The following is a 13623-nucleotide window of genomic DNA, read 5'->3' as shown; positions in this document are numbered from 1 at the left end:
CAACTGATCATTCAGTCCTTCCAGGAATTTCTCCTGCTTAGCTGCATCCGTAGCAACGTCATCTGGGGCATAACGTGCTAGCTTACTAAACTCCTCCACATACTGGCCAACTGTCCGTCCTCCTTGGCACAAGTTACGAAACTCACGCTTCTTCATGGCCATTGCTCCTGCTGAAACATGGGCAGTACGAAAAGCCTGCTGAAACTGGTCCCATGTGACAGTGTCGACTGGGAAGGTGGCTGTGAAATTCTCCCACCAAGATGCTGCGGGTCCTTCTAACTGATGTGCGGCAAACTTCACCTTCTCCACATCTGTGCATCCTGCTGTGGTCAACTCTCTAGCTATCTTGCGGAGCCAATCATCTGCTACTATCGGCTCGGTGCTACTGGAAAACACCGGCGAATTCAGCCTAAGAAAACGGGCTAAGTGGTCAACAGGTGGTGGTGGTGGTGGGTTGTTGTTGTTGTTCCCTTGATTCTGATTTTGAACTAGCAACTGCATCAAGGTGTTCTGCTGCTGGATCAATTGGGTGAGCTCCGGCGGAAAAGCAAATCCGGGGTCACGTCTCGGAGGCATCTGAGGGTTTAGAAAAGATGAGATATAAGAATAGAGGGGGTCTAAGAGAAAACACTACCCATATGCACATGAGGCAAAAGCACACAATTCACTTCAATCAATCAAACAAAGACATACAATCGGTCTAGCTATCGCAAAAGTGCTCGGACTACTGTATTTACATGGTGGACTACTACTACTGATGAGGTGGTCTACTAGAAATATTCTACGGTTGTAGACTCCATGATATCTGCTCCTGCTTCATCCACATAGTCATCATCGCTACTATCTTGCTCCAAGTCGGTGCCGTCGATGATGATGTAGTCTTCCGGGCTAATCTCCTTGGGTTCCTCGTCTTCATCTACTGGTGTCGGGCCTCCCATAAATATGCCAATCTTCTTTGTTAGGTCGGCATTCTTATCCACCAATACTTCAATTTCTTCTTCATAATCTTCGCGTGTAGCCTTGAGTTCTTCCTCTAGTTCCTTGATTCTAGTCTTAGCCTTCTTCAGATCTATCATGTCGGCGCACATCTGATTCTCCTGTCATCGAATGTGCTGGTTTAACTCCTGAATAAAAGCTGCAATTGATCTATCTTTCCTGGTGCTGATCATCTCCCAGTGTTCATCTCGGCGCCCACAAATCTGGTAGATAGTATCCTTGAGATCCTTGCGGTAGACTTCTCCAATGCGTCCCATGGCGATGTGAGCTGCCATACTCTTTCCTAGACTCCAAGTTGGTGCATCAAAAGAAAACTCTATGGGCTCAGTGACTGGCATGAACGTCCTTCCTGGAACTTGAACTTGAATCATCCAGCGCTCTTCTTCAGGTAAAATGGCGTTGTAGGTTCCCGTGAAGCTTGGTATTCCTATGTTCAGGTATCTAGTGACTTCCTTCAAGTGGCGTTCAAAGGGTGTATCTTCATCCGGTTGAGTGAACTTGTTCCTTGCATCCGCCATCCTAAAGAGTAGAAAAGATGAGAAGTCAGAAGAGAAGAGCGTGAGTAGTGATCTAGGTCTTTAGCTTAGTGGTCGTGTCCTACAGTCAGCGTGTGCTCTGATACCATCTCTGTAGCGACTAGACCTCAAACAGTCTGATCTCTGTGCTCCGGTGTCATCCCTGGATCAGTAATGCTGACACCACACAGTACTCGGAGGATTTATAGCAGAGTAGCAATCACACACTTATTACATCGAGTGTCTCAAAAGAGAACTTATTACAATAAATATGGCTTAAGGCCATCTAGTGACGATAACAGCGGAAGGCTTGGAAGATAAGTGAGTCCATCAACTCCAACGGCATCACTGAGTATAGAACCACGACCTAAAAACTCCTTAATCGTCGTCTGAAAAGTCTGCAACATTAACGTTGCAGCCCGAAAACGGGTCAGCACATGGAATATGCTGGCAAGGTAACACATAGAGAGTAATGGAATGCAACAGCTATACTATATGCATATTTGGCTGGTGGAAAGCTCTATGGTTACTGTTTTTGCGTAAAGCCAATTTTTTCCCTACTTCAAAGGAATAAAATTAATTACTATCATGGTGGTTGTTAAACATTGAGAATGGTTGACAGCATTCTCAATCCCAATTAAGTATCATCATTAAAACCCATCAAAATTAATTTAGAGTAACATGTTGAGATTCACATGATAATCCAGGTACTAGATACTCAAGATGTCCATAACCGGGGACACGGCTAACCATGATTAGTTTATACACTCTGCAGAGGTTTGCGCACTTTTCCCCACAAGACTCGATCGCCTCTGTTTGGTTTCTCGCACTACATGGTGTTTGAGAAACGGATGACCGAGACACAGTCTTTCAGAAGCGCTAGCACCTTACGGCGGGTAGACCGGTACACCTACTTTCCCCTACATCCGCTAGTCTACCACTGTAAGAGTTCGCACAACTTAGTCAACTATGCCAGAGCCCATAATGGCTTGTGGCTGCACACGGAAGTTTCTAGTATGAATAATCTCATGATCCCTTTGAGCCTGGGTGGCGGTCCAATAAAAACAGGCAAGTCCTGGTAACCCCAGGTGCCTCAATCCACCCAGATGTGTGTTAGGTTGCCACCTTAGATAAACCCTTAATTATCAATCTCACATCTGTCATGGATATCACTCACCCAATCCACGTCTACTAGTATAGCATGGCATAATGAGCAAACGTAGAAGTAACCCCCAAAGGTTTGATAATAAACAGGTAATAGGTACTACCTCATCTACTTCCCATCCCACAGTTTAATTAGATCTTAATCATGCAATGTGTGAGGATTGATCTAATGCAATAAAACTGGGTTGTAGAAAAGGTATGATCAAAGTGTTACTTGCCTTGCTGATGATCCGCGTAACCTAGAGATTCAACGTAACAGGCGGCGCACTCCGGGTATTCTATCGCAGACAAACAACAAGCATACAATAAGTACTCATCTAATGCACAGGTAAAACTCAAATAGAAGATCTAACCAAAAAGTTCAACTTAAGAACCCTGGTTGGCAAAAAGAATCAAATCGAACGAAGCAAAAGAAATCAAACGGCGAAATAAAACAACTTCGTTCTAGTAATCTGGATCTAGGGCAAATTTTACAGTAGCAAAAACATGTTTAAGTTGATTATTCGGAAAGAGGGTTTCGAGACGAAACTCTAGGCGCTTGAATCGCCTGATTCCGATAAACGAGCGAAAAGTTATACTAAAACGAAAATCGGATCAGAAATCGCGATCAGAAAATAACCACAAAAATCCGAAGAAAAAGAAAAACGACGAACAGAAAAACAAAATATTTTTTTTTAAAAAAAACTACACGGAAAACGAGGCGGCGGCGAACCTCGAAAGGCGCGCGGCTCCGGCGGCGGCGACGGCGGCGGCGCTAGGGTTAGGGCAGGCGGCGGGGTGGGCTCTCCTCGGGCTGGCTCGGGTGCTATTTAAAGGCGCTCCGGGCGGAGGTTTCCTGGCCGGGTACGGCCCGGAGTCGGTTACGCGTTTTTTTTAAATTCTGCTCGGAAGAAAAAAAAAATACTAAACGGACTCCAAAAATCACGAAATAAATTTTGCCGGGTTCCTAAAATCAAGCCCGATAAAGTGAACATTTATCTGGGCCCAAACTACAACTTTGAAAAATGCGCATTTTTCCTAAATTCAAATAAAAATACCGAAAAACTCCAAAATAAAACTTATTTGATTTTTTTATTAAATCCTCAATATTTCTATATTTTGGGAAAGTCATTTTATTCCCGCTCTCATATTTTTGTAATAGAAATAATTGATGATAAAATAAATAAAATCAAATGATCCTGTTTACATAATTTGAGAAAACTCAAATATGTAAATAACGAAATCCCCAACTTTCTCCGTGGGTCCTTGAGTTGCTTAGGATTTTCTAGGATCAAAACCAAAAGCAAAATAAAATATGATATGCATGATGACCTAATGTATAACATTCCAAATTGAAAATTTGGGATGTTACACGTAGCGTGAAGTCCATCTGGTCTTGGCGCCTTGAAATCGCCTATGCTGAAAACAGCACGACGTACATCCTCCTCTGTGAAGGGTGCCAACAGGGCCTCATTCATTTGCGTTGAAACTCTCGGGGTCACATCTTGAAAGATATCTTCATTAGGGATATCAACCTAGGAAGAAAACAAGTTAGCAAAATAAGTTTTAATAATCTCAGCCATCTCCTATTGTAACATCCCAAATTTCCAATTTGGAATGTTATACATAGGTCATCATATGCATATCATATTTCATTTGAATTGTGCTTTGCGATCCTCGAAATTCTAAGCAACTCAAGGACCCACAGAGAGAGTTGGGGATTTCATCGTTTTCATATTTGAATTTTCTCAAATATCGAAACAAGGATCATTTCGATTTTAATTATTTTTCTCTCCAAAAATATTCATAGTTTTAAATAGTTGGCTATAGCCCCGCTATAGCTCCGCTATAGCTGTTTGAGGGTGTTGCCGCTAAATGATTTCATATACAATTTGCCGCTATAGCCCAGCTATAGCTGTTTTTAAGGGTCGCCGCTAAATGCCATAGCCCGCTATTTAAAATATTAAAAATATTTCAAATTAAAATATATGAGAGGAGATAATATGACTTCTCCAAAATAAATGAAAATATTGGAGGAAAAATATTAAAATGAAATAAGTAAATTTATTTGGATTTTATTGCTATTTTATTTGAATTAGAAAAATATGCATTTTTCAAAATTGCATTATTAGGCCAAGAAAATGTTCACCTTGTTCTAAATATTTTCTTTAGACGGTGAAAATTTGTTTTGGCATTTTTAGATTTTTATTTTTATTTATTTAGGATTTTTCGGCGGAATCTGTTTAAAAAACAAAAAAACTCTTCGCACGCCAGACTGGGCCAACGGCCCAGCCGAGCCGGGCCGACCCACCACCTCGCCCTGACCGACTCTGACCGGGAGTCCGGTCGGCGCACGCCGCCGCCATCGCCGAGTCCGAGGAGGACTCCTCCTCCTCGACCCCCTCCCCAAGCACCTCGCCCCCCCGGGCCTTTAAATACCGCCGCCGCCGATCCCCACCACCCCCCGAGCCGCGCCGCCAGCCCCACCGCCGAGCCAACCCGGCGCTAGCCCCGCAGCGGCTCGCCTCGCCGGAGCCGCCACCTCGCCGCCGGAGCCGCCGCCGTTCCCGATCCGATCTGAATCCGCCGGTTTTTTCGGTTTAGGTATAAACCGATCGGCTTTTTTAGAAACCCTAGATGCATTTTTTATTTTAGCGGTTCGGTTTTTCTCGGTTTAGTTATTTAGCGGATGTTCGTCCGTTCGTTCGTTTTTACGAACGCTATTCGCCGGTTAGGTTCAGACAGCGAACATTCGTTAGTCTTTTTATTTTATTTTATTTTCGTCCAGGGACCTATCCGCGATTATTTTTACCGTAGATTAGCCCTTGATTTTCAAACCCTCGCCGTTTCTTAACCGTTTGTCCAAATCCAGTGAAACCAACGCCAAAATCTTCGACTCGAACCCCTCTTTCTGTTTAATTAACTTGAACAAGGTTTTTGACAAATTAAAATTTGGTTGCAAGCAGATTTGTATTCGAGGTTCTTCTGACCGTAGTTTCAATTCCGTAGCTCCGATTCAATCGATTCTTTTTGCAGATCGAATCTCTTAAGTTGAGTTTTCAGATTCGACCTTCTTATTTGAGTTTCACCCGTGCATCTTTGGTTGATTGCTTATGTATGCTATTGTTTGTTTGCGATAGAATTCCCGGGGTGCGGAGCGTGCTACTACGAGTCACTAGGTTTTACGGATCATCAGCAAGGCAAGTAACACTTTGATCGTACTCTTTTCTTACCCAGTTTTATGCATTAGTTACAACCCTTAAACATTGCATGAGTAGGATCTCTTAACATGTGGGTTTTGGGAAGTAGATGATGAGGTAGAACCTATTGCCCTTTTATTATCAAACCCTTGGGAGTTACTTCTACGTTATGCTTATATCGCCATGCTATGCTCGTAGACGTGGATTGGGTTTGAGAGTATCCATGATAGATGTGAGATTGTTAATTAATGGTTAACTTAAGGTGGCTACTTAAACACACTTCTGGGTGGATTGGTTGCGGGCACCTGGAGAACCCAGTGTTGTCATAGGATATCCCGGAGTACCCATGTGATCATCCTATGGTTCGCCACCCAGGCTCAAAGGGATCATAAGATTATTCATGCTAGAAACTTCCGTGTGCAGCCACAAGCTATTATGGGCTCTAGCATAGTGGAGTAAGTTGCATGACCTCTTCCAGTGGTAGGCTAGCAGATGCAGGGGATGTAGGTTGGTACGGTCTACCCGGGGTTAGAGTTAATGCTTCCGAAAAACTGTCTCGGTTATCCGTTTCTCAAACACCATGTAGTGCGAGAAATCCAATGGAGGAGATCGTGTCTTGTGGGGAAAATGTGCAAACCTCTATAGTGTGTACAAACTAATCATGGTTAGCCGTGTCCCCGGTTATGGACATCTTGAGTATCTGGATCTTGGATTATCATATTGATCTCATCACTCTATTACTTCATTTGTTGGGTTGTTAATTACTTTCTAATTGGGATTGAGTTGGAGGAACCTTCTCAATGTTTAACAACTACCATGATAGTTAAATAAAATATATTCCTTTGTTGTAGGGAAAAATTGGCTTTTCACAAAAACTTTATAACCATAGAACCTCCACCAGCCATATATGCATGTAGTGATAGCATTTATCTTGTTCATTGCTCTGCTGTGTTATATTGCCAGCATATTCCATGTGCTGACCCATTTTCGGGCTGCAACATATCATGTTGCGGACTTTTCAGACGAAGAGTAAGGTGTGCTAGGTCGTTTGTCGTGCACTCAGCTATGCTGTTGGAGTTGATGGACTCACTTTATCTTCCTAGCCTTTCACTATTATCATATTTAGATGGCATTAAGCCATATTTATTGTAATAAGTTTTCTTTGAGACTATCGATGTAACAAGTGTGTGATTGCTACTCTGTTATAAATTCTTCGAGTACTGTGTGTGTCAGCATTACCGATCCAGGGATGACACTTATGCACAGAGACTTGACCATCTGAGGTCGCGTCGCTACAAGATGGTATCAGAGCACACGCTGAATGTAGGACACGACCACTAAGATGAGCCATAGGTCACTCTTCTCTACTCATTTCTGACTTTTCTCCATCTTCTACTCTATAGGATGGCGGACACAAGGAATAAGTTTACATAGCCGGATGAATACACACATTTTGGACGACACCTGAAGGAAGTCACTAGGTACCTGAACATTGGAATACCAAGCTTCATCGGGACCTACACCGCCACTTTACCAGGAGAGGAGCGTTGGATGATTCGAGTTCAAGTTCCCGAAAGGACATTCACGCCAGTAATTGAGCCCATAGAGTTTTCCTTCGATGCACCAACCTGGAGTCTAGGCAAGAGCATGGCAGCCCACATTGCTATGGGACGCATCGAAGAAGTCTACAAACAGGAGCTGAAGGACACTATCTGCCAGATATGTGGGCGCCGAGATGAGCAATGGGAGATGATCAGCACCAGGAGGGACAGGTCCATTGCAGCTTTCATCCGGGAGTTAAACCAGCACATTCATCGACAGGAGAACCAGATGTGCACAAGCATGAAAGATTTGAAGAAGGCGTTGACCAGGAACACGAAGCTAGAAGAGGAACTCAAGTCTACGCGCGACGGATATGAGGAAGAAATCACAATACTAGTGGAGATGAATGACGACCCGATAAGGAAGCTCGGAGTATTCATGGGAGACCCCGCGCCAGGAGGAGATGACGACCATCCCAAGGACTACATCATCATCGACGACACCGACTCCGACCCCGACAGTAGTGATGATGATTATGAAGACGAAGCTGGAGCGGATATCATGGAGTCTTCCACCGATCAAAATTTCTAGATGACCACCATATGATCACACTACAAAAAATACACTTCCGTGATGATACGTGTTTGTCACAGTAGGTCACTTTTTTTGTCATGCATGTACATCCATGACAAATTTATGACAGAATCAAGATAGTCATACCTGTGCTGTCGTAGAAGTGTTCCATGACATTACCAAAATTATCATCACGGAAGTGTCCACTTCCATGACAATAAATCGCGCGTCACAGAAGTGCTTTCGTCAAGGGTGACCGACACGTGGCATCCACCGTAACAGAATGTCGTTAAGCTATCGGGTCGGGTTTTGGATCCGATAACCCGTTAACAGCCACGACCAATGGGGATTTTCCACGTGTAAAATCATCATTGGCTAGAGGAAACACGTGTGGGCTCATCGTTGGGACAGATGTCATCCACTCACTGGACAGAAGGCGACTATGGTACGTCGACACGTGGCACGGCCCAACAGTGGCCCATTCCTGTGAAAAGGCCGGCCCATTTGACTTGGTCAAAAGCTGGCGGGCCGGCCCATGGAAAGCATGTTAATGGCTTGTTCGCATATAGCCCATTGACAGCTCGCTAACCCAAGGCCCGTTACGCCCTATTCGAATTAGGCCTAGTAGCGTCATCTGGGCCGTCCAATATGATTCCAGCCCATTTTCACTTCTGGCCCATGTATAGCCCATGACGTCTTTCTGCCCATATGAGGCCCTTTGTAACTCTTGGCCCATTAGCGGCCCGTGCTGAAACTGGCCCGTAATGAACAGTGTATCACTTTACACCCATTAACGGCCCGTGGTGAAACTGGCCCGTAATGAACAGTGTATCACTTTATACCCATTAACGGCCCGTTATTCCGTTGGGCCGTCTCCAGCCCATGTTATCTTTTGGCCTTCTCAGAGCCCATTTATTCTTGGGCTCATTTCTAGCATTCGTTTACTTACGGCCCGTTACTGTCATTTTCTGCTCGTGGGCCATATTCAGCCCGTGGTTACAGTCGGTCCGTTTGTGGTCCGTTAATACGTTGGGCCGTTTTCATAGCGTCATCAAATACGACCTATTAACGATGGCCCATTATGGTCGGGCCATGAACGGATGATTCCAACTCTAGCCCGTTTATCGCCAGAATGCGGTCTGTTTGGCCCATGTTTGGCGAATCGATCATATGGCCCGTATAAGGCCCATTAATGATACGGCCCGTATAAGGCTCATTGATGATACGACCCGTAGAAGGCCCATTGTTTCTACGGCCCGTAGAAGGCCCACTGTTTCTATGGCCCGTAGAAGGCCCATTGTTTCTACGGCCGTAGGAGGCCCAGTGTCACTACAGTAAATATTAGCCCATGGTTATTGTGGCCTAGTTTTAAAAAATAGGTTATTGCAGCCACTAGCAAACCGCAGAAAAAGAACTGCACTGACTACAAGCAAACAAATAAACAAGACAACAAGGAAATAAATAAGCAAGCAACTTACACTAGGCTATCACAGCTATTACACATATTACATCCACTGGGCATCAAAGTTCTCCACCAGTGCAACTATAGGGAACACAACAACATATAAACGCCGCGACAAAACAAGTCCAGAACTGAAACCACTTCAGAAGAGCTCAAGAAACAATATCCTGGGTACCCATAATGCTGGCAAGATGCTTAGCAAGCTTATTAAGTTTCTCTTGTTTGGCGCTTAAGTCCTCCAGCGCTTGCTGTTGCACCAGAAAGTATGCATCTAAATTCTGCAGGGACTTCCTCAGTCCTTCGGCTTCCTGTCGCATAACATCTGATCGATGTCTTTCAACTTGAAGTTGAGACTCAAGAAGCCGAACTGATTCAGGCAATGAGTTCGAAGAGCTGGTGCCAGCAGTGGTAGCCAGTAACTCGAACACTACATCAAGACAGGACTTTGGGGTTGTCTCAGTGTCTTCAATATAGTTTTTATCAGCTTTCTTGGAGACCAACAGGGATGTCTCACTATCTTGAACCTTATCTGCATTACTTCCTTTACCATTGCATAACAGGGTACTCTTCTCCAATATTTTATGCGCGTTCTAAAAGAGAAACAAACAAACACATCTCAGGTTTATAATGTAGTATATGAAACTCATTTTGGTAAACCAATTCAGTAGTAAGGTGGACAGGATAACAGCATGAAACAAACATATATCTATGTAGGTCACTGTATGGTCTATATCATTCTAGTTTATGTTGCCAAATCAAGATAGATACAGTTCGAATCATATCTATTTAAGACAAAGCAGCATAGACAGAATATAAGTGTGGGAAACTACACAATAATAACAACACTTGTAATGTGCATGGCATGAGAACATAACTGTTTATTCAATTGAAACTGAAATCAACATAGAGCAAGTTACAACAGCAAACAGCCAAACACGTTGAAGAAACAGGTTTAAAACATACCTGTTGCGCCATTGGAGTTTCAGTTGCATCCTTCAAATTTGAAATTAGTCGGTATCACTAAATATAGTGATGCAAGAGCAAAGTAGTATGAACCATAGCTACGGAACCTGACCTGAGAACAATTCTTCTTCTGCTTTAAGTGTTGACTTCGGGTTCGGAGTGGTGGTCCTTGTGATTTGGGCACTGCAGTTGCCTTACTAACTGCTCGTGTTTGAGTGCTCTGTGGTGGAGACGGTGCTGTGTTAACGGGAACTGGGTGTCTATCTGCTGGGGTTGGGGTTAGAAGGGGTGTAGCTGGTTCTCTGTCCAACTGGGTAGGGGTATAATCTGCATGAGTGTGGGTTATGTGTGGTGGGGCTGGTTCTTGGGCAAGTACAATCGTGGTTCTATCTGCATCAACAGGTAGCACGATCTTTTCTGAAGACCATGTTTTTACTCCCACAGATACTGCCATCACTCCCTCCAATTGAAATGGCTGATAAACAAGAAAAGTAATTGAATGTACAAACATTATAAGATAGACATGTGCAATGGATAGTAGGGAAGAAAACAGGGCATGAAATAATTCACATTTATGTTGTCTAAGCAAACCGAATAGCAGGACATAATTTCACATATATGATGGCTAATTAAACATGATAGCATGACACAATTTCACATGTATGATGGCTAACTAAACAGGATAGAATGACATACTTCAAAATATGATGACTATGTAAACAGGATGACATGATATAACTATACGATGTGTCTATTAAAGTGGTTGGCATGCCATAAATCACAAACATGCCGTCAATGGAAACATGATGGCATGATATAATTCACGGATAGAATGACATAATTTAAATATGATGACTATGTAAACAGGATGAGATGATATAACTATATTATGTGTTTAGAAAATGGGTTGGCATGCCATAATTCAGATACATGCTGTCTATGTAAACATCATGGCATGACATAATTCAAATATATGATTTATATACTAAGGAAGTGAGCAGAGGGCAATCGCATATATGATGTGTCAACTAAGGAGATGGCATTCAATATTGTGTATATGATGTAAAAACTAAGCATTGCAATACAACATATGCATTATATGAGTAATATAACCCTGCCAAGTTTGAGCATACACCTCAGGGGGATAATAGGACTGGTCATCTGCCTCTGAATCCTCCTCTGAAGAGCTATCTGTAACCAGCAAGATATCTGCTTCAGCAGGTAGCATTGTCTGCTTTGAAGACCTTGTTTTCACTCCAGATTTCTCCATCACCAATTCAAATGGCTGATGCACAGGAAGAGCAGTTGAATATACAGACATTGTCGACAAAAGCAATGAGAAATACAAAAAAAGGATGGCATGATATAATTCACATATATGACGCTTGCCTAAACAGCATGGCATCGCATAATTCACATACATAATGCCTTGCAACAAGATAACATTGCATAATTCACATATATAATGTCTTGCAACAAGATGACATTGCATAATTCACATATATGGTAATTAGACACTAAACATGTGGCATTCACACAAAGCATGTCTAAACTAAGCAAATGACATAGCAATGCAAGATACCATACGCACGATATGAGCAACATAACCCTGCCAAGTTAGGGCATGCACCTCGGGGGGGGGGGGGATATGACTGGTCATCTGTCTCTGAATCCTCCTCTGAGGAGCTATCGGTAACCAGCAGGACATGCGCTTCGTCAGATAGCATTGTCTGCTCTGAAGACCTTGTTTCCACTCCAGATTTTTCCATGACCGTGCCAAATGGCTAATGCACAGGAAGAGTAATTGAATGTACTAAAACTGTTGACAAATTTAACACGTAATAAAAAAAATGATGGCATGATATAATTCACATATAAGATGACTGGCTAACCAGGGTGGCATTGCAAAATTCGCATATATGATGCCTGGCTAGACAAGATGGCATTGCATGATTCACATATACGATAAAGAAACTAAACAGATGGCATTGACACAAAGCATGTCTAAACTAAGCAGGTGACATCTTTAATGTATACAGTAAGCAATGCAAGGCACCATATGCATGATATTACCAACATCAGCATGCCAAGTTAGAGCGAAGACCTCATGGGGTAAATAGGAGTGGTCTTCTCCTTCCGGATCCCCCTCATAACAGTTATCTTCCTCTTGATTACGATCCGAAATGGGTGGAGGGGGGGCTGCCTTTGCGCCCACCATGGAACGACGTCTGCATGCAATTTTATTGCCACGCAAGGCTCGTCTCTTTTGATCTACATGATCAGTTCCATTGTGTACAATAACTGGTATGCATAGGAATAAAACATAGTGAGATTATGTAAGGAGTGCATGCACAAATCCAGAGTGATGGTAGCAAACTGTGGATAGACCCAAAACCAATGATAGCAGGCACATAATAGCTTTAGTTAAAAAATACAGATAATGGCTCCTTTAATGTTTGTTTGCACCCAACATGAAACTCGTAGTAGACACCGGAGATTAACCAGATAGTAGACAAATAGTACTGATTGCTGCCCCAATATGTACCCCACAACCATTTAAAAACTCAAATTTCAGCATTAGTTTGGACCTGACTCGGAGTCTAATAGGTGATCACGACGATAATGTAGCATGTCATCATATTAAGCAACGCATAACGTAAGCAAACACGGAAGAGTGCGACCTCTCTTGCGGACCCGTGTAGTCCTCAAGGTCATCTGCTCAGTTGATGATGGTAATGTAGTTGCCCTGGCTGCCGGCGGCGGGGAAGAAGATCTGAGGCGGCGAAAGACAGTCTGGAGAGCGGATCCCTGCTGTGGTGAACCCTTCCGTCGTTGGAGCAGCTGAGCTAGGGTGGAACACAACGCCGCAGGAGTAGGACAAACCACACAAGGTTTTCTTTGACACATATCTGTAACAGAAGTAATTGAGTAAGGGCTTGTTTGAATTTGAGGATTCTAACAATGCAGGGATAGGAAATAGACAGGAATAGGATAGGAATGCACGTGCAAAATAGAGAATTTAAAAACACAAGATTTCTGCCAATCTAGGTGTTTGATTCACAACAATTGGAAGATCACATGATGCAAAAAAGCATGGTGAGATTAAGTCAAACCACAAGAAAATGTACGGTTATAATGCTATTATGCTACTATCTCTTGGTCTTGTGCTTGATGAATAGGAATATGAAAAGGAGGAGAAGTGGAAATTAGAATTCCTACGGTTTTTCTT

Source organism: Triticum urartu, chromosome 2, assembly GCF_003073215.2.
Source record: "Triticum urartu cultivar G1812 chromosome 2, Tu2.1, whole genome shotgun sequence".
NCBI classification, from domain to species: domain Eukaryota; kingdom Viridiplantae; phylum Streptophyta; class Magnoliopsida; order Poales; family Poaceae; genus Triticum; species Triticum urartu.
This window is presented reverse-complemented; position numbering follows the sequence as displayed.